This window comes from Gracilinanus agilis, chromosome 2 (assembly GCF_016433145.1).
Source record: "Gracilinanus agilis isolate LMUSP501 chromosome 2, AgileGrace, whole genome shotgun sequence".
Taxonomy (NCBI): Eukaryota; Metazoa; Chordata; class Mammalia; order Didelphimorphia; family Didelphidae; genus Gracilinanus; species Gracilinanus agilis.
Window position 1 is genome coordinate 712622891 of NC_058131.1, and position 23901 is coordinate 712646791.

The following is a 23901-nucleotide window of genomic DNA, read 5'->3' on the forward strand; positions in this document are numbered from 1 at the left end:
TTTGAAAATAAAAATGTGAGGCATCTCCTGGAGAGTAAATATAGTCAAGAGAAGTTAATAAAGAGTGAGAAGAGTTCTTTATTGAAAGTCAAGGGAGCTGGGTTCATATTCTGACTCTATAATTACTTGTGTCATCTGGGAACAGCTTCAGTTTCATCAGATGTAAAAGGATAGGATTTCATGAGATAGTTTCCAAGTCACAAATCTCTACGGTCCTCAAGTTCTAATTCTTATAATACCATGTGGGCTATTTAACAGTTATGAAGAAGTCAGTATCATTTCAAACATATTCATTATGAAAGATAAAGTTGGGAGTGAGAAATAATGGGACCTCTTGAGCTTTGCAAAGCAGTAGTTACATGTGTATGAGACTTGTTGGGGTCATGGCTTTTCATGAATCTCTTAGCACTTATTGAAATAGATGCTGTTTCCCAGCATCAATTACTGAGATTTAAAGAACTCCAGGAGAGGGGGCAATTGGGGTATTTAAGAATCTGATTATAAAAAGCAGGGCACCCAGATTGAAAATCTCACTATTTGGGGGGACAGAGTAAGCTGGGTAGCTGGAAATGGGTAAAATTATTTCTTCTCAGTAGCTTAGCTTATCTCTAACCCAGAGTGCAGGGTGCTTCATTGCTGAATACTCCTTACTGACTCTAACCAGACTGTTTCCCAAAGGCTGTGAGTACTGTGACAAAACCTTGTAAGCATTGCCCCAGCCAATCCCTAAATAATTATAGATCTACAATCAAGACCATCTTTACCATCTTGGACTTGTTAATATTAGACTTTAAAAGAAAGTTTAGATTGTGAGGGAGTTTAGAGAGAAATAGTTTTCTTCAGAGGCTTTTGCCTCTGGGGGGGCATAGCAATTCTGACAGCACCTTGAAGATCTTAGATAGATTTTACCTCACCCTCAAACCTAGAACTTTTCCCTCCTTTTCTGTTTCCCTGAATTTATAAATCCCTTCTCTTGTTAAGAGTGTGAGGTGTTGTATTTCAGGCTATATAAACATAATTCATACATTACCTAAGCCCAATCTCCATTCTGGCAGATCCTGAGAATAGTTGTGATCCAGTGATCAAGAAAGTTGCTTGAAGACATCCTGAGCACTTTGCCTATCTTGAGCTTAGGGAATAAGCCTCCAACAGTGGAAGTTGCCAATTTATGTGGCATTATTCCCTTTCTGCCAGCCAATTTAGCTGTGTGATAGCTAAGTCAGATAGCCTTCATTTCTGGACAGAAAGGTATTCTGTTAATAATAGTTACCAGAAGCTGCAACTGCCAAAAGAGGGGGAGGAAGAAGTATTCCATTCACTCACTCCCCTCCTCCTTGCTAGAGGTTTGCAGCCTGGGGCTTGGAACCTGCTGAGACACCATTGCTTACTGGTCCCATTTTTACAATGTGCAAAAGTGGGTGATGAATCAAAATTGACTGACTGCCCCCTAGCAGTCCTAAGCAAAGCCTTTGTTGTGATTGGTACATGTAAAATGTGAGGAATGCACAGGAAGTGACGCAAAAGAGGCACCTTTGAAAGGGAGTTACCACTTCCTGTTAGTCAGTTCTTCTTGACACTTTGGCCTGGAACTGGACCTGGAGGAGCTCTGGCTGAGAACCTTAGACTGCTTTATATTTCTCCTTAGAACTACATGTGGTGAGTGAAAAAAAGACTGACTCCCTTTCCTTGGCTTTTCTGGAAGCCCTAGCCTCTGAAGAGGCCTCTCATCTTTGAGGGGGCCTTTTGTCTTAAAGCCTTGCTTAATTAACCTCTGTGCCCTCCTTTGCTGGGGCCTCTGTAGTCCTGCCTGGTTTGGACCTTTGGACTGGTCTGGAGTAATTATCTCTTACTCTCTCTCATTTTCCCTACTTTCTCTCTTTCCCATTTGTAAATAAACTACCACAAAAGTCATTCTGACTTGGGTTCTTTCATTTGGAATTGTGCAAACAATTCCTTCGTGACCAAAATTTTTAATATTCAGTCCAATAATAATTTTCCCTTTTACAATACATAGATGTACACACATATATGTGTAAACACATATCTGCATGTATGAGTATATATTGGGTATATACATACACACATAGACATGTATACATACACATACACACCCTTATGAATGCTTAGAAGGATGAAAGTGTTAAAGAAAATGATGTTTGGAGTATAATCAAAGTACTTTTGTCACAGGAGAGACCTTAGGACATCATCAGCACTCTCTTTAAAGACACAGAATGAAATTATTTTAGAAAAGAATGGTACACATGAGGAAACCTAGTATTTCTTTTTATTGATGACTTTAAAGAGAATGGATGCGCATCTACTGGAAATGCTGAAAGAGGGATAAATTTTTAGTAATAATTTGGACTAGATAGTATTGAAATTTGGGGTTTTTGGTATTTGAAGGGATTTGCTTAAGGTTGGAACTAGTCATTTTAGTTGCTGGAACTAAGATATGTTCATCATTATTCTGAGATCAATGTTTCTTTGGCCCCACTTTAAGCCCTCACCTTCTGTCTTAGTACTACTTCTAAGAAAGAAGAGCAAAAATGGTTAGCATTTGGAGTTAAGTGACATGACCAGGGTCACATAGTCAGGAAGTGTGTAAGGCCAGATTCAAACCCAAGTTCTCTTGACTCCAGTCTTGACATTCTCTCAGTGTTCTACTAGCTGCCCCAGACTACAATGTTTCTTACATTAGGCTGAGGACATTGAACTGAGGGAAAGAAAATATAGATTGAATTAATGTAGTTGCTTTTGGTTTGTTTGTTTGTTTTGTTTTTTCATCATTAGTAGGACCTTGACTAAACCCTTAGGATAAGACAATAGATGACTCATTATCTAATTAGACTAATATTTAATAATTTTTCATATTTTTCAATAATGATCTTTGTTTTTAAAATGAATTCATTTCTCAACATGATTTTTCCTTCCATGTCTTTTTAGACAGTCTTTCTTTAAACCATGGATTGAAAAAAGTCAGCAATGTCAAAGAACACACTGTCTGCATCTGAACCAATATGTGACATTTCATATCCTCTTGTACCTTTTCATTCAAACATATGAATGAAGTGCCTTTTATCAGTTCTTATCCAGAATTGAACTTTTTCTTTATATTTACATGGCATTCAGTTACACTTTGTTGTTAAATTCTAATTTGATCTTCATCTTTACAGTTTTTAGGTACATCATTTCTTGGTTATATTTGTTTCACTGTAATTCAATTCATTTAAGCTTTTTCATGTTTCTCTGATTATTTCATGTTTAATCTTTATTACATGACAATATTTTCAAATTATACTCATTTACAAGAATTTAAAAATTCCCAATCAGTGGGTAGAATGACTTTATTTCTACTTATTTGCTACCTCAAAGAAGATGACCATGAATATTTGGATTTATATCAGATAATGGAATCAAGATCCTAGACCTGTCATATTTTTTTCTGGAGATTACAAAGGCCTATGAATAGAGTGTTTCTAGGCTGAAGAAAATATGGGAAAAAGAAATGAATACCATTATTTCTCTAGGCAAAATATTAGAGAATGATCTATTCAACTTGTTAAAATAAATTATTTTTCAATATTTTGCTGTTTTCAGAATCTTCCAAAAATTTGATTTAACTGTCAGGACTCATTGCATGCATTCAGCAATCTCCTAAATTTGTACTTCTGGCTAATTTTTTATTATCATTATTTCATTTTGATTTGCCAACATTATAAAAAATGATCTGCTTTCATCAGCCAGGGAGGACATCTTTTTCATGATATCAATAGCCTTGTGTATGTCTCTCCTCTTAAAATAGTAAGGATCATGTCTTGGTTAAAAAAAGAAACAGAATACTTAGTTAATTGTTCAACAGAATTTTTCTTTGGAATATATGTGTTGGAATTCTATTTTGTGGTCTAAAGAAATGGACATTTAAATCATTTTTTGTATAGTATCAAATTATTCCTTGGAATAAATAGACTGATTTTCAAATCCATAAATAATCTATCTTCTGACTTTTTCCCATAGGCCTTCCATTTTTATATAAACTTCAAAAATATAGAGAAACTTTCACTTCTGCTAAGTTTATTAGCCAAGTTTATCAGATTTCAAAATGTAAAGCTTATTCAGTAAAAGTTGGCCTTGAAAAGCTCATTTTGTTGATTTATGCTGTGTGAGAAATAGTCTTTCCCTATTAAATTATGTGTTTATTTTATTTCTTAAACATTGGAATCTAAAGGCCAGTTCTCATTCCATGTAATTTTATAAGAACATAGCCTTAGGGGGACAGGAAGAAAATTCCCATATTTCAAAATTCTACTAATATATACTTTATAACATTTTGGTTGCCTCCTTCTTGAACTAATATCAACATTCCCATTATGTAGCAAAATAGGAATTTGGAAGAGATATATCCTTGTTAGAGTGAATAAAAGAAAGGCTGAATCCACTGGGACTTAGAATATACATTTCCTAGAGGGCACAAAGCATGCTTCTTTATCATACTTAATGTAGGATCTAGCAGAGTAAAATGTGCATATAGGGACTGCAAATAATGAAGATGTTTATGACAATGAAAGTGAGTTTATAAAAGACAGTGGAATGATGGATTCAAGATACAGAAGATATACATTTTTGTATCTGGTGAATGTGGGGATTTGTTTTCATTGATTATGTTTATTTTCTTTTTCCCAAAGGAAAAGGGATGCAAAAGGGATAAAAATTAATTAATTGAAAAACATAACATAAAGCATTAAAAAATTTGGGCTGAAAAACAGTATGGCAGAAATTAGGTTGATACCAAAACCTAATGCCATATGCTAAAATAAAGTCAAAATGGATATGTGTTTTAGAAATAAAGGCTAAAACCATAAACAAATTAGAGAAGCATAGAAGAGTATACCTCTAAGATCTATGGATAAAGGAAGAATTTGTTTCCATATAATACATAAAGATCACTAGGATATATAAAATATACAAGTATGACTACATTATATTTTCAAAAAACATTTTGCACAAATGAAGCCAATTCAATCAAGTTTAAATTGGAAGCAACAGACAGGGAATTTTTTTTTGATAGCAAGTGTCTCTGAGAAAGGGCTCATTTTTCAAATGTTTGTTGAAATTTGTAATCAAATTTATACTAATACAAAATATTCCCCAATTGACAAGTGGTCAAAGGACATGGACAATTAATTCTCAGATGAAGAAATTAAAACTTCCTATAGTCACATGAAAAGATGCTTCAAATCACTATTAATTAGAGCCATGCAAATTAAAACTACTCTCATATAGTACCTCACCCCATCAGACTGGCTAACATGACAAAAAAGGGAAAAAATTAATAAATGTTGGAGGAAATGTGGAAAAATTCAGACACTAATTATTGGTGGAACTGTGAATTGATCCAGTATTTCTGGAGAGCAATCTGGAACCCTGTCCAAAGGACCATAAAACTATGTATACCCTTTAACTGAGCAGTTACACTAAATCTGTATCCCAAGGAAAACAAAGATAAGGGGAAAGGACCTAGTTATTCAAAAATATTTGTATCAACTTTTTGTGGTAGCAAAGAATTGGAAACTGAAGGGATCCATCGAGTCCATAACTTGAGGAATGGCTAAAGAAGTTGTATAATATGATTGTAATGGAATACTACTATGCTATAAGAAATGGCATTTAAGATGATCACACAAAAAATAAAACAACCTAGAAATGCTTATACAAAGTGATGCAACCTGACATGAGAAGAACCAGAATGATATTGTACCCAGTAACATCAATAAAGTACTATGATCAACTGTGAATGAAAACTATTATCATCAATGGAAGCATCCAGGATAACTGAAAGGTAATCATGATGAAAAGCACTATGCACTGTGATAGAAGGGATTGATAGACTGTGAATGAAAACTGAAGCATGTTGTTCTTCACTTTATTTTCTCAATGAATTGTTCTCTAGTGTAAATGATATATACATATATATCATTTATATATATGTATGCACATATATATATATATCAGATTACTTGCTCTCTTAGGGAAGGTAGGGCATTGGGAAAAAGCGGAAGATCATAGACTAAAAATACTAGAAAATGATTATTGAAAATTATGCTGATATGCAATCTGGAAAAAATGAAAATAACTAAAAATTGAGGCTATGTTGCTTGTATTATAAGAGTTTTGAGAAAATATATTTTCTTAAACCTTAAAATGCTACCAAAATGTAAAAGACATCATCTGTAGAACAGGAGAAAATTATTTCCTTTCCTATTGTCCTCATAAGGACTTTGGAGAAAATTAAAAAGGCTATCTGAAGCTAAGATGATTCTGAACTAGATGGCAGAACTGCTGAAGATATATAGTCCTCCTCTTCAATTAGTGTTACTGTCTTAAAGATATCATGTTTCCTTCCCCTGTTTCAAATGATTCTCTACACAGAAGACAAAATATTTCTCTATAGCACCAGCGAGGACATTCCACTAATCTGCTCAAAAAACACCTTTGATTCCCTATTGCCTACAGGACAAAATGCATTTTTTTCATGTTTTCATTTGAATTCTTTTAATATCTGGCTCCAATTTACCTCTCCCGGTTTATTGGATAGTAGTTTTCTTCACTCACTTTGTGTTCTAAACATACCGTTTTACTTGGGAGCCCATAAACTTGATGTTACTTCATAGTTACATTTTTGAATAATTTGGTGTTTCTGGAAGGAATTTCCTACTTTCTTCTGTCTGAAAGAATCCCTAATTTCATTTATTTTTGTGAACTTTCATAGACAGGAGTTCTTTCCTGACCTCCTCTCCCTTTTCTGTTTCTCTACCTCAGATGCTCATATTTTTAAAGAATGACATGGATGGAGTAGATGACCTCTGCCTTCCCTACTAGCTGTCAATCTATACTTATATTCCCACCAAGCAGAATACAATCTGTTTTAGAACAAAAAAACCTTTTAATTGATCCTCATGGCTCTAAAATTATATGATAGATACATATCTTGTTGTATTTACATATAACACTCATGTCAGATACTGCATGGATAAGAACAGAGGAGATTAATCTGTAAGAACATTAGAAGCAAAGACAAAGAGGATATCTTATCCTACTCCTCTGTTATTCTACTCCATTATTGCTGTTATAGTCAGAATGAAGGAATATGGATTTTTCTCAACTGTCTCAAAGAAAAAGTAAAGTATGAAGGATTATATTTCTTGGAAAGGTGCATACTCTGTGTGTGTGTGTTTGAGCATGTCCTTATAGAAAGGGATTAGTCCCATCACTTATGAAACATTACTTTAGTTATTGCTTTGGGGGGAAGGAAGCTATTCAATTGCTATGAAGGAAAAAAAAACTTCAGTATTTTTGGTGCTTCCCCATCTTCATCCCTAGTCTCATAAGAGGATCTGGAATATGTCTAAGAATCAAGTGTTCTAAATGGAATCATTAGCTCTCAGGAAAAGCTTTCTGTAACAATTATCATTATGTGCCTCCACTGGCCTTTATTCTGCAGAAATGATGCCACAGACCTTATCCTTAACATGCATCAAAGGAAATTTCTTAGAACTCCTGTCACTTCTATCTGTGATTTCATGTCTGAGCATATGCTTCCTCCATGTTGTCATCATTAGCCATGCTGTATCCTTAGTCTTTCTTCTGTTGTTTATGAAACAAACTGATTCATGTCAAAAATCACTCTGCTCACAGTGTTGAAACCCTAAGTGTTTGTAATGGCTCATCTGCTGAGGAATTCCAAACAATATGTTGTGCAGAAAAGCAATCACATGCAAGTATGTGCTTATTTGGGATGACGAGGTGTAAAATTAAAAGAAAAAATCATTGCTTCAGTAGCTGCTTGCTGAGTGGTATGATTAGAGTACCACTTCTGGGACATGGTTGTTAGGACAAGATAATACTTTCCCCTTAGAATTTTTCTCTTGGGACAGGTCTTTACCATTTAGTTTTATGAAGATAAAAGCATTCATTTTTCAAAAGCTTTTTAAGAAAATTTTCAATTCTGCTTAGATAAAATAATAACCAAAAAACTCATTCTTAGTCTGCTAGACCCTGCTCAGATAATATTTTCTGCTTATTGTATGTTGTGCACATTAGTTTCTTAGGTAGGTGGAATACACAATTGCTCATTTGATGAAAAGGAGAATGCAAATACTTTGTGAATAAAAATGGTTTTGTTTCATTTTACTCATCAATTAATTAATTAATTTTTTGCTTTGGATCTCCAGGACATAGAACTGGTTTTAATACATCTAGGAAAGATAAGGCCTGGATATGTGATTCCACTGGTACAGAGAACTCCAAAATTAGGTAGCTTTACTACAAATATAGGTTGGTACCTTAATTTTACTTATTATCTTAGAGACTTGCCTAGAACCTTAAACTGTTAAGATCTTTGCCCAGGATTCAACACCTACTGTGAGTCAGAGAAAGGTCATGAAACCAGGTCTTTGTTATCCTGAGGACAACTTTCTATCCACTAGGTCAACTATTCTCACTGCCTTGTAGGTAGATGGGACATGCTACTATTCTCCAACATCTATCTTTCCTCCATCTATCATCCATAGTTCTTGAATCCCTTTCTTCACAGCCAGGCCTTTGGCTTGCTATTTTATCCTTAGAAAAGACATCATCTTACCATAGGTTCACTTATTTTGTTTCCCAAGAATGTGACACAGACAACACTATAATTACAATAGGGCTATGAAGGGAACTATGCAAATATCTTTCCCACCACTCTATTCAGTTTTAAATGGCATATTTTTTTTTATTTCTAACACATCATTAGTGCAATATTTTCACATGTAACCATAAATACAGAATGGATGAGTTCTTTGCATGAAGGGAACACATGTGAGGGGGAGATGTATAGATATAACTGAATATGCTTAGAGTTCTTTTAGAAGAGAAGTATATAGAGGATTCTTTCACTAAATTTGAGCATCTTTTCAATTTTTCCCAGTTTGAATCATATATATATATGTATGTATATGTATATGTATATGCATATGTATATACACACACAGATAATACTACTATTCAAATGGTCCTTGTAAACCTGGCCCTAAGGTAGAATGCAATACATTCAAACAAATATATGTGATTTTCTTATAATACAGCGAAATTTCTCAGGTTGAATCTCTTTTGATTGATTTTAGAACTGGTCCATGATTTGGTAGATACTGAGAATTGTCCTTGCAAATATAAATCCTATTCTAGGTAACTTTAATATTTTATTATGGAATTATTAAGATGTGCATATGAGCCAGGTAGGTCATTATACAGTCCTCATTTTATAAATGAAAAATGTGAGGATTACAGAACTAAAGTGACTTATCCAAGATCAGCCATTTACTTATTAGTTGAAGTCAAGATTAGATTACAATTCTAAGGCCCAAATCTAATGATTTCAATTTACATTTCCAGGATTCTTCTATATGCATTCTCTTTACATATTCTTTTGTATTCCAGACAAATTAGCCTTCTTGATGATCCATCTGTCATCTCTATGCTATAGGATAAGATGTCAAGATGACATCATTGCTCTCCCTCCTAATGTCTGCTTCTTATAATGCCTTAGATTCCTTTAAATCTTAGTGCAAAAACTATCCTACAAAAAGGCTTTGATGAAATAAAAAGATGCTTCTGCACTAGTTTCCAACATGACTTGGCATATACTTTTTATTTTTGTTAATTTATTGTATTTTATTTGTATATTGATATTATAAAATTATCCAAAATATTGAATTTTTATATATATATTTTGTATTTATTTCTATGTCTTCATACTATTTCTGCACTCTGAGGGGAGAGAATGTTGACACTATATCCTCAGTATTGACATACAGTATAAAATAAAATTATTTTTATTTAACAAATTGAGATCCACTAGAATGCACTGTCTGATAGAGTGACATCTACAACTGCCTATAAAATAAGACTGACCTAAGATATATTTTCAGTTATGCAGATTTTATTCTTCAAGATTAAATTTTGAGTAATTCCTTCTTCTGGGGAAAGATGGTCTCACTTAAGGTTCCCAAAGAAACAGATGAAGAAAAGGGTTTGATCATTTGTTTATGAGAAGACCTGGCTCCAAATCTGGCCATGACTCCTTTTCCCCTTGGAATTCAGTTTTATCTTGACAACAATCTCATTTGTGTTATAACAATAACTACATGAAAAATAGGGCTTTGAAACTAAGGAATTGTCTTTCTATTAAGGAATGGGTAACAAAAGGAATTATATGAGTGCAATGGAATACTATTATGTCAAAAATGATGAAAAGGACAGTTTCAAAGGCAACTGAGAAGACTTTAAAGGACTAATATACAGTGAAGTGAGCACAACTAGGAGAACAATTTATGTAAAGATAATAACATTATAGAGGAAAAAGCAACTTTGAAAGTCTTTAAGAACTCTGATAAATACAATGATTAATGACAAGCTGAAAAGAATGAAAATGAAACACTCCACTATTTTCTGACAGAGAAGTGATGCTCTTAAAATTCAGAGATTTATTTCAACACAACTGATGTGATGATGTTATTTTGCTAGAATTACCCTATCCAAAAATATATATGTATAATGCATATGCGTATGTGTACATACACACATATATACACATGTGTACATATATGCATATGCATGCATACATATGTATATGTACATGTAGACACATGTACATACACATATTTATTTTTCTTATTGTTGTTCAGTCATTCAATTATGTCCAATTTTCCTTGACCCCATGGAACAGGGGTCAGCAGCCTTTTTGGCCCTGAGAGCCATAAATGCCACATTTTTTAAAATGTAATTTCGTGAGAGCCATACAGTGCTCACAGTGATGCTCCTGTAACAGCACCTGAAAAAAATGGACTTCATGGCTCCTACAGAAAGAGCCATATCTAGCCCTTAAAAGAGCCAGATATGGCTCGACAGCCATACATTGCCAACCCCTGCCATGGACCATAGCACACCAGGCCTTTCTGTCCTGAACAATCTCCCAAAGTTTATCTTAAGCTCATGTTCATTGCTTCCATGCCACAATTTATTCATCTCATCCTCTACTATCTCCTTCCCAGTTTGTCTTTAATTTTTCCCAACATCAGGGTCTTTAACCATAATTCCTTTCTTCTCATAAATTCATCAAATTATTTAAGCTTCAGTTTCAATATTTGGCCAATTAATTAATAAAAAAGTTTTTGTTACTTGTTACTTAAAAAAATATTAAATCTAGAACATAATGACTACCAAGGTGGGATGGCCCTGTTACATTGAGGGACCATGAAAGGTTTCATGTGTAAGGTATTAATAGACCTCAGTCTTTAGGGAAGTCCAAGATTCTGTAATAAAGGACAAAAGAAGAGAGAGGGCAATCCCAGCATAGAGGACTGTCAGGGTAATGACATGGAGACAGAAGATGAGTATCCCATGTGCTGAATACTGAGTATACCAATATCACTGTCTGACAAACTACAAGGAAGGACATAAAATATTAGAAGACTAGAAAGGGAGTGAAAATTCAGATAGAAATTTAAATTCCAAGACTTTCAGATTATCTATTGAGTCATTATAATCTCCATCTGCAAAGGATATAACACTACTCATGATATCATTGACCCATGAAGTTATCCATATAAAGATAAGCCAGACACATATAAGAACTTGAAGTTACCTCTAAGATCATCTAGACAAGAGGAGTCAAACTCACTCATGCAAAATTCTCAAGTGAGGCTTAAGTCAGTTTAAAATTAAATTAGGAAATGTTTAATAAATGAATTAGGGCAGCTAGATAGCACAGTGGCTAGAGTACTGGGCCTGGAGTTAGGATTCAAAACTAGCCTCAGACATTTGTCATCTATGTGACCCTTGGCAAATCACTTAAACCTCTTTGCCTTGGTTCCTCCTCTATAAAATGAAGGAAATGAGAAACCACTCCAGAAATCCTCACCAAAAAACACTAAAGAGAGTCATGGAGAACTGGGCATTATTCATACAAACAAATAACCACAACAAAAAATTAAATAAAAATACAATCAAATATAGAAATCTTAAATTTGTGGTGTTCCAAGTTTTCAATCACAAAGATAGGAGGAAAGTCTAACATGTAGGGTAATATAATAATAATGTCACAAGCTCTTAACAAATTTGAAGTAAGGACTAAATTTAGTAAAATAATATTTAAGAAATTTAAATGATATTTATAAATGCTTCACAAATTTAAAGCACCATATAATTTCCAGATGTCATCCTCCTCCTCATCATCAATGCTGTTATTTAACATGGAGAGTAAAGTATAATTGTTAGAGAATCAGTTTCAGAACCTGGACAAGATGGGTTCATGCCTTATGTCATTCATATATTGGGTGATGCCAGGAAAGTCATGCCACTTCTCAGTGATCTATGCAAATCTCTAAGAATATACATTGCAAAGAAGGTGGATAACTGCATTATTGATTAAATTTCCTGTCCTAGGATTTCTGTATACTAATAAAGTCAGAGTTCTGGTCCTTTCACCTTTATAGGAATTTAGGTGAAGTTTTATCATTGAACTTAAAGATATCAGCAAGCCAGCAGTTGACAGAATAAGATCTCATGCTCAAGTGGAATCAAGTTTATGAAATATTAACTCAACATGAGAATCTTCAACTGAAGTGATAGGACTTTGATCCCATTGTGGGAAACAATAATCCTGCTGTACCATGACGTAGTCATATCCCATCTAGATTTTTGTGAACAGGCCTACATTAATCACATGTTTTGAAGAACTTTGCTCAGAGGAAGGTGGCAAGGCTGGAGAAGGAGTTTGAAACCATGGTAAATGAGGATGGATTATAGCTGCTGGCAATATTTAGTTAGGAGATGAACAGATGTTGGGAAGGATAGGTATAATAACTGTCTTGAAATATTGAAAAACTTTCATGTGATAGAGAGATTAGAGTTGTCTCCTCTTTGGCCCCTGAAGGCATAGACAGCACTGATGAGTGAATATTATAAGAAGGCAGATTTCTGTTCAGTAGAAGGGAGAAATGTAGCTATCCCAGTGATGAGCAAACATTTTTTTTAACCCTTGTACTTCAGTGTATTGTCTCATAGGTGGAATATTGGTAAGGGTGGGCAATGGGGGTCAAGTGACTTACCCAGGGTCACACAGCTGGGAAGTGTCTGAGGCTGGATTTGAACCTAGGACCTCCTGTCACTAGGCCTGACTCTCACTCCACTGAGCTACCCAGCTGCCCCGATGAGCAAACTTTTTAAAGATGGGACCTCTATCCTTCTATCCCTCCCTCCCTCCCTCCCTCCTTTCTTTTCTTCCTTCCTTCCTTCTTTCCTTCCTTCCTTCCTTCCTTCCTTCCTTCCTTCCTTCCTTCCTTCCTTCCTTCCTTCCTTCCTTTCTTGATTTCTCCATTTCTCCCTCCCTCCCTTCCTCCTTTCACATATCTCTAAAATACAACTTTAATACTGTGAATTATACTGATTTGTTTTAATGTCATAGATTCATTCTAGAATACATGTTAGAGATAAAGTATCTTTTAAGTCAGAAGTAAATATTAATTTTGCTGCCATGTACCTGATTATGTGCTTTTAGATAAGTCAATTTAATTTTGGTAAGTCATATCTTGCATGTATTAAATGAATAAGCCATAGTAGATGATACCCAGCTACCATTTCAAATGTAAAAGTGTTTGATTTTATAGGGGAGATCTTCCTGAGTGGAACATTATCTATTGGCACAGATGACTAGAAAAATATGAGCAAAGTGGTGACCTTTCTTTTACAGTGATGAAAGAGACAGACATGGAGAGTGAGACAGAGAGAGAAGTAAGCAATATCTATACTATCACACATCCATTGCACATTACCTGTGGCATAAGACATATCCAATCTACTACTATAAGAAATCAATATTCTGCAGGATCAAAGATAAAGCATAATCTGCAAGGTGTAATGATTTCACTATGTAGGCAAGATAGAAAGGTTATATTATGATCAGTGCTCTTACACTTTAATTCTCAGGTTGGAAGGTTGATACTCTAGAAGAATATTTTAAATTCTTTGATTCTTCCCACTGGAATTATTTGACAATGCTCTAACCCAGTGGTTCCCAAACTTTTTTGGCTTACTGCCCCCTTTCCAGAAAAAAATATACTTAGCCCCCTGGAAATTAATTTTCTTTAAATTTCAATAACAATTAGTAGGAAAGATAAATGCACCTGTGGCCATCACCGCCCACCTGGATTGCTGTAGCACCCAGCAGGTCGCGGTAGGGCCCACTTTGTGAATCACTGCTCTAACCTCTAGAAAATAAAGCACTTCAATTGCAAAATAAGTTAACAAACTTCAATTATTTTAATCAATTTGTTATTATTATTTTGCTTCATTTTATTTACTGATATCTGAATGAATCTGCCATATTCTCTGAAAATTTTTGAAAAGAAAATGAGAAACATTGCATAATACATAGTGTTTTCAAATACAAATGTGAGCAGTCTTTGGAAATTCATGAATTGAATTGAATCAGATTAAATCAACTTTCTGAAGGCCATGGATCCTGTGCTAAGGTTTAAACCAAAGTCAGTTTTCAGAGGATAGCATTGATATTCAGAGACATGTCCCATATAAATGGGGGAGCTATATGAAGAGACTTGCTATCAAGAGACTCAGGGATCAAGCATAAGCAAGTCTGACCTGAAAAGACAAGGGCTATGTTCTCTCAAATTTACATAATTTTCTTTCATTAATCAAAGATCTGGAATTTTGCCAGTCCAATAATTCTATTCAACAACATAAAATACAACCTACCTAAAATTCAGAGTTCTAGATTTTGGTGCATGCATTTAATCCTCTTGATTGGAGTTTGTTTTCTACCCCCTTCCAGGCCCTCTCATCTAAGCACACAAAGTCTTAAATTTTTCAGCCAATTTTCATTTAATCTCAGCCAAATAAAAGAGGAAAAAAATTATTATGTGTTTTGGTATATCATGTCTGGTAAATTGATTTCTCCCTCCCCCCATTTTTCTCTTACTTTTTCATTGTTTGCCTTCATTGAGTACCTCGAATGTATTTGTCATCTCTATGGACATTATCTTTATCATGTATATAAGAGCTATTTTAGAATCCAACACTAGGAAACTAGCAGATAGTTTTGGCATTATACCACTTGTGTCTCTTTTGCTATAAAATGGTATGAGTATTCAGGAAGTCAAATAATGATATTGAATTTTCAGAGTAGGTATAAAGAAAAGATCATTGGAGTGGATTTCCAGAAATTCCATTCTGACCACAATTTTCCCATTATGTTGCCATTATACTTTAGAGAATTAAGCTCCTTATTTGAGGTGCAGGGTCGTCATTTACAAAATGAGATGGTTGAATTGACTAAAAGAATTTGCCCGATCTCTAATTCTGCAGAATGATGTATATTCAAAGGTGGAAAAAATATATAAATATTACAATAGATGTGCAATCCAATGAATTTTGATGTTTTCCACCAAAAAAACGTGAGTTGTCTCTTCTCTGGGTCCATAAATCAGATATGAATTTTTCATGTCCTCTAATTATTTCACCATGAGAAGTGTACCCAAAATGTTGGTAAATTTTCTCACTTTTTTCTGATATAAATTCGCAACTAGAATATTCTGTTGGGGAACCAATACACAGGATTTGCTCTACATCTTTTTGCATATATACATATACATGTATATATTTAACAACATTCTTAATGTTATTTTTGGAGGCCTTCAAATGTTGAATGTTGCAGTGTGCTCACTCATACATTTTTAAATGTTCATTGCCTTTTTTTAGTTGCTTATTTTTAATTCTTTAAATAATACTATTGTCCATGTCTTCTAGTCATTAAATTAGAATCATGTTTACATCATAGTAATACCACAATGATTGAAATAATAATATTGATAAAAAATGTGGTCATATTTTTGGAAGAAATATTGGGTCATTAATGGTTCATATCTATTTTTAAAATATTTTATTATTTATATATGAATAATACTTGTAGCAACTACACTAAATATATACACATATATATAGATTATATGGTGTTATAGAGGTAGAAAATATTTGGAAGTGGGAAATTAGTAGGGCTATTAGAATAAATTATATATATATATATATATATACATATACATATACTCTTACATTTTGTCTTTGAGCCAATACTGTGTATTAGCTCTAAGGTAGAAGAGTGGTAAAGGCTAGGCACAATGGGAGCCAAATGACTTGCCCAGAGTCACACAGCAAGGAAATGTCTGAGGCCAAATTTGAACTCAGGACCTCCCATCTCTAGACTAGGCTCTCAAACCACTGAACCATCTAGTTGTCCCCTTGAATATATATATTAATAAACAGGAGTGTTTAGTTAGTTACATATGGTACTGTAGAATATGTGCAATGGAGAAGGTGAAGACTAGGAAAGTATTCAATAAAAAAAGAAGAGATGGGTGCGCATGGATGGATGGCAATTTCATGAGGTAAGGTGAGATTTTGCTTGATTAATAATGCAGTGCTAAGAAGTAATCAATTCAAGCAGTAATTTGGAGCTACTTGACTATGTTGTATTTCTTCCTGAACTGAAGAAAATACTGATGCAAAAGCTCTAAATCCTCTAAGAAAACTCATTTCTACTTAGGCTTTTTTGACTTCTTTTATTGATATTATAAGTTTTCTGATGAAACATAGAGTCAAACCTATTTATGATGGGAAACAAAGCTAGATCTATTCCAAACTAAATGGAAATATTGGGGAGAGTACCGTTTATCTGCTTTATATGTTGAAGTATATGTTCTTTATGTTAAAAAAAGACCAGGTAACAAGAGGAACCCTCAAGCCCCAAATAATACAAAATAAAAAACAAAACAAAACAACTTCGAGAGACTTAAATGAATTGATGCAAAATGAAATGTCCAGAAACGAGAGAATATCATACACAATAAAAATGATAATGTATGAGGCTCCACTCTGAATCATTTAACTCTTAGAAACAAGGTAATGATCCAGGATGATTCCAAGGGACTCATGACAAAAAGAATGTGTACTACCACAGAAAGAACAGAGTCTGAATGCAGATTGAATGATGTCATTTTCACTTAATTTTCCCCATGAATTTTTCTCAAGTGTAAGCAATATGTATCTTGTTTCATAACATGACAAACATGGAAATATATATTTTATGATAATATATGTACAACCTATAAAAACAAAACTGTGTTGTTTGCTTGCTAGAATTGGTATAGAGCTAGAAATAAGCCAAATTGAAATGTGACCAGAAAAAGAGGTAAAGGGAGAATCTAGGTGGGAGTAAAAAGAAATCATACTTAAATTATTGCTAAGAAGTGCCTGAAAGACTAAGCTTAGTCCAAACAAAACAAAATAAAACAAAAAAACAACATATCTAAGTTTCACCATTTGATGATTACATTAAATTTGATCATAAACGCAATGATCTGACTTATCTAGATTAAAAAAATTCTCAGTACATTTTCAAGTCACATATCCTTCACATAATTAAGATACTGAATTTAGGATTAGGGTAGATATAAGCTATAAATATTGCAGAAATTGACATTATGTCATAAGTAGTTGAATTGAGATGGACATGACCTAGTGTAATAAGCAAGTGGTTACTGATTGGCTCTAGAGATGAGATTCATTTGACAGTATGGGATCTGGTTTGATAATAACCTACCTGGGGACTAATAATATACCTTCTTTTTCATAACAAAAACTTACATATATTTAATAGTATAAGATTGCAAAGTTATTTGCATATATCTTCACATTAGATCTTAATAAATACTTTAAGGTAGTTGCTACAAGTATTATTCATCCACCTATTTTTTTCAGATAAGGAAACTGAGGCTGTCTAAGGGGAAATGGTTTACTAAAGGACCATACACTTTGCAAGTTTGGGAAGGTAGAATTTAAGTTATGTCATCATGATTCCAATTTTACTACAATATTCACTATACCAAATTATCTCTGTAATATGATAACAATGAAAATTAAATGCTGAGATTAGGGAGTAAAGCCATTTTAAAGGAGCTTTGAAATTCCTGGCAATCCATGAAACAAGACATGATGAATGAGTGTTATTCAATGGGAATTATGGGACATTCTTATATTGCCATTTTGTGCTTAAATATTATATAAGGATTAAGATGTGAGAGAGGAAATAATAAATAAAATATTTCTAAATTATTGATGGAAGCATGTCATCTAGTCCTGTGTGCTACTTCTTACAATGAGAAGACTGATGACCACAAATATTAAATGATTTCTCCAATTACACACAGGTATACATTAGCAGAACTAAGATAAATATTCAGATTTTTCTGGCTCCAAAAGCTATCTTCTTTCCACCACACCATGTTGTCTAGTGATGACCAAATGCTCAAATGCAAGCTTTTATGTTCTCTCTCCTTGGTGCTAATAAGATTTTCTAACTAATGCATCTCTTGGTGGCAGAATTGTATTCATTTCAGTGATGGGTCAGATGGTGGCAGGTTTTATTAGGCCCTTATTTGAAAAAAATTGATTAATTGTCATTAGTTTTTAATCCAATTGATATAAACTGTCCTTGGTTGTGATTATTGAAAGTATTTAGGCCAAGAGCTCCACTCTATACCCCCATGTGGAAATTACAATGCTGAATCCCACTGGCTCATGGAGATTAGTCCTTTATTGGGAATATTAATGTAGTGGGTGAGAAACACTTGTAGCTCTCCAAAGGATTATAGATACTTTTAAAGATTTTGACCCCCCACAGGATTTCTAATTATTATTATAATGGATTTTCTAAAAATATCCATTTAAGCTTTGATGAAAAAAGAAGAGCATTTTTCTAAATGCTTACAGGCAAGACAACTAATTGACCCAACATTAATTACTTGAGTTGTGACAAATACATTGTATTCAGGAACCTGATATAGCATTTCTTTCATCCACCTTGTAGTCAAGAGTAGTTTTACTCAAAGAAAAGACACTCATTAGAAAGAGGTCATTGCGTATTAAATTTAATATTTTAAGTCAGAATCAAACTAGATTATGTTCTAAATTTCTAGAATTAGAATTAAAATAGATACAGCTAGAAGACAAATTCCTTAACATACCTCTAAGTCAGAGGTTTTTCAACCTGCTTGTGTAGTGGAACCATTTGGTTTTGATGCTAGGCCTATAACTCTTCACTATATATTTTGACGAATTAAATAAAAAGCATAGATTTAAGAAGAAAAACTGGTATTATTTTATCATTATTAGTACTTATATATCTATACATACATATATACATAGGTATATTTATATATATTTTTAAACGATGTTAACAATTTGTTTTCCTTCTCTCTTTACAAAGCCAGGCTTACTATTTTTTTCAATTATATGTAGAAAAAAATTTTGACAATTGTTTTTTGACATTTTGAAATTTAGATTTACTTCCTCCCTCCACACTCCACCCATTCCCTTAAGGCTCTAATTATCTCAATATAGGAACCTCTGAAACAGGTTACACCAATTTTTCCTGCAAAACATATTTTTATATCCCCCATTACATGACTAAGACACACAACACACATACAATAAACAACTAATGAAAGAAATAAAGTAGAGAATGGTGTGCTTTCATCTACAATCAGATGCTCCAAGTTCCTTCTCTGGCTATGTATAGGTTTTAGTTTTAGTTTTTTTTTTTTAATCAGGGGTCCATTAGAGTTATCTTGTAATATTATTTTGCTGATAATAATTTAGTCCTTCAAATTCAGTCATCCTATAATAATTCTGTGACTGTATACACTGTTCATCTGATTCTGTTCACTTCACTTTGCATCAATTCACATAAATATTTCCAGGTTGTTCTGTATTCATCTTGTTCATCATTTTGTAATTTTCCATTACAATCACATACCATGGCTTGTTCAGTTATTATAAATTAATGAATACTTCTTCAATTTTCAATTCTTTGCCACTACAAAAAAAAAAAAGATGGTAAAATATTTTTGTGCAATAGGTATTTTCCTCCCTATCTTTTATCTCTTTGGGATACAGACTCAGTAGTGGTGCTACTGGGTCAAAGAGTAATTATTGTTTTATGGCCCTTTGAGTGTGATTCTATATTGTTCTCTATAATAGTTATATCATTTCACAGTTACACCAACAGTGCATTAGTGCCCAATTTTTCCAAATCCTCTTCAATATTTATGTTTCCTTTTTTTTTCTAAGAGTAGAAAATCTGATAGGCTTGAAATGGTACCTCAGAGTTGTTTTAATTTGCATTTCTCTCATGAATAGTGATTTGGAACATTTCCTCATATTACTATTGTTTTAATTTCTTCTTCTGAGAAGAGCTTATTTATATCCTTTGACCATTTACCAATTGGAGAAATGCTTTGCATTCTAATAAATTTGGCTATGTATTTGAGAAACAAAGCCTTTGCCAGAGACATATGCTCTATCCACACACACCCCACTTGCCATTTCCCTTTTAATATTAATTGCATTTGTTTTGTTTGTACTGAAAATTTTAAATTTAATGTAATCAAAATTATCTATTTAATTTTTTGTAATGTTCTCTATGTCCTGTTTGGTCACAAATTCTTCTCTTCTCCATACGTCTGACAGGTAAACTTTTTTGTATTCACTTAATTTGTTAATACTCTACCCCTTTATTTCTAGATTAAGTATCCATTTTGATTTTACCTTGGTGAATGGTATGGGATATTAGACAATGCCTAATTTTGTGATATTGTTTTACAATTTTCCCAGCAGCTTTTGCCAAATAGGGAGTTCTTCTCTCAAAAGCTTGAATCTTTAGGTATATTGGCCACTAGAATACTATGGTAATCAATATTGTGTACATTGTTTAACCTATTCCATTGATCCAATGCTCTTTTTCTTAGTTACAAATTGTTTTTATGAATACTGCTTTAGAGTATAGTTTGAGATGTGCTATGGCTAGGTCTGCTTCCTTCATATCTATATCTCTATATCTCTATATATGTATGTATGTATTATTATAATAATATATGCATGTATATTTTTAATTCCCTTGAATTTTTACTTTCCACGTTTTTCGGATGAATTTCATGAATTTTTCTAGTTCTAGAAAATAATTATTGGGTAGTTTGATTAGTATGACTCTGAAAATGTAAATTATTTTAGGTGAGAATTGTTTTTATTATATTGGCTCATCCTATCTATGAGCAATTAACGTTTTTCTAGTTGTTTAGGTCTGACTATATTTGTGTGAAGAGGTTTTGGTAATTCCATTCATATACTTGCTGGGTTTTTTTGACTAATTATACTTCTTGGTATTTTATATTTTCTAAAGTTATTAAGTGAAATTTCCCTTTCTATCTGTTGCTTTTGAACTTTGTTGTTGGTAAATAGAAAATTCTGATCATTTATGTGGATTTATTTTGCATCCTACAATTTTGTTAAAGTCTTTAATTACTTCTTTTGGTGTTTGGTTCATTCTCTAGATTTCCTCATGCATAACATCATATCATCTAAGAAATGTAATAGTTTTGCTTCCTCATTGCCTATTCTAATTCCTTCAATTTCTTTTCTTTCCTCTTATTTCTGTAGTTAACATTTCTAGCATAAAATTAAATAGCAGTGGTCATGAAGGGGATCCCTTGTTAGCCCCTGATCTTATTGGAGAGGATTCTGGATCATCACCATTTCACATAATGCCTGGTGATGCTGTTAGATAGATTCCTTTTATCACCTTAAGAAAAGCCCCTTTTATTCCAATGTTTTCTAATTTTTTTTAGGGAATGGATGTTGTATTTTGACAAGGACTTTTTCTATATCTCCTGAGAAAATTATAGGGTTCTGTTGGTTTTGTTATTGATATGGTCAATTATGCATATAATTTTGCAAACACAGAATCTTCCCTATATTCATGTTACAAATCCCACCTGATCATGGTGAATGATCCTGGTGAAATAATGCTGTAATCTTCTTGTTGGGATTTTAATTTTTTTTTTTGCATCAATAATCACCAGAGATGTGGTTCTATAGATTTCTTTCTGTGTTGTAGCTCTTCTTGGTTTGGGTAGCAGTACTAAATTTGTTTCATAAAAAGAATTTGGAAAGATTCTGTCTTTCTTCAATTTTTTTCCTCCCAAATGGTTTATGTAGTATTGGAGTTGATTGTTCTTTTAATATTTACTAGAAATAAGTTTTGAACAAATCAGATCCTGGGACCTTTTTGTTTGTTTAAAGTAATATTTTGATAATTTGTTCAATTTCCTTTTCTGTAATATGGTTGTTTAAATATTATATTTTCTCTTTTGTCAATTTGATCAGTTTATATTTTTATGAATATTCATCTTTTCAATTTGATTGTCAGATTTATTGGCATAGAGTTGAGAAAAATAAATCTCAAAAATTATTTTAATTTGTTCTTCATTGGATGTAATTTCCCCTTTTTCACTTTTAAAACTTTGCAACTTTCACAGCATAATGATTAAATTGTTGAGTAGGTTTTTTCTTTCTTTTATAAAACAAATTAATGACTGGTTATATAATTTATTTATTTTTAATAATGCCAGTTTTTTGTCTTATTTAATGCTTCAATTTTCTTCTTCCTGTAAATTTTATTTATTTTTCAATTGATTTTTTTATATATTTTTGAATCTAGTATTTAATTAGGAATATTTAAATTGTTATTTTTCTAGTTTCTTTTTAATTTAATGCTCAACTGAATTCAGAACTTCTCTTTCTCTGTTTTATTGATATAAGTATTTAGAGATATAAAATTTCCCCTATGTACAAATTTGGCTGTAACTCATAAATTTTAATATTCTATTTTCTCATTTTTATACTATTTGATGAAATTATTAATTGCTTAGTTCTTTTTTTTGACGCATTCATTAGGACAAAATTATGTAGTTTCCCATTAATTTTTTAATCTTTGTTTCTGCTATTTGTTGAGTGTATTTTTATTGTATATATTGTCTGAAAAGGATACTTTTAATACTTCTACATTTCTACATTTGTTGTGAGCCTTTTATAACATATTATCTGGTCATTTTTTATAAAAGTGCCATATCCCAATGAGATAGAGGCACATCAACCTCTATTTCTGTTCAATTTTTTTCCCCAGAGGTCTATCATATCAAACTTTTGTAAAGTTATATTTACGCTCTTAACTACTTTCTTGTTTATTTTTTAGTTGGATTTGTCTAATTCTGAGATGGGAGGATTAAGGTTCCCCATAAGTAACTTTAAATCTATTTCTTCATGTAAATTGTGTGACTTCTACTTTAGGAATTTGGATATTATGTTATTTGATGCATATGCTTAGGGTTGACATTGTTTCATTGTCTCTGGTGTCTTTTATTATGATGTAATTTCCTCCATTATCTCTTGATTAGTTCAATTTTCACTTTGGATTTATCTGAGATCACAATTGTTAATACTGTTTTTTTTTTTTAAATTTTAGCTGAAGCATAATAGATTCTGCTCTAGCACCTTTCTTTTGTTTCAGAGGTGATTTTCTACTTTAAACATGTTTCTTCTAGAAAACATATTGTAGAATGTGGGGTTTTAATCTGCTCTGCTATCATTTTCTCTTTTATGGGTGAGTTTATCCCATTCACATTCACAGTGATGATTACTAATTGTGTATTTTCTTTCATCTTATTTTCCCTCTATTTACCCTTTTCTCTCTCTCCTTTTAGCCTTTCCTTGCTAACAAGTTTCACTCTCCTTTTTATCTTTCCCCAGTCACTTATTTTATTCCCTTTTTCATCCCACTAAAGTAGATTCCCATCCAGAAAAGTAGATTTCTAAGGTTCACTGAGTGTTGATGTTATTCTCTCTTTGAGCTAATTCTGATTAGAGTACATTTCAAGCACTGTGCACCACACTCCCTATCTTCTC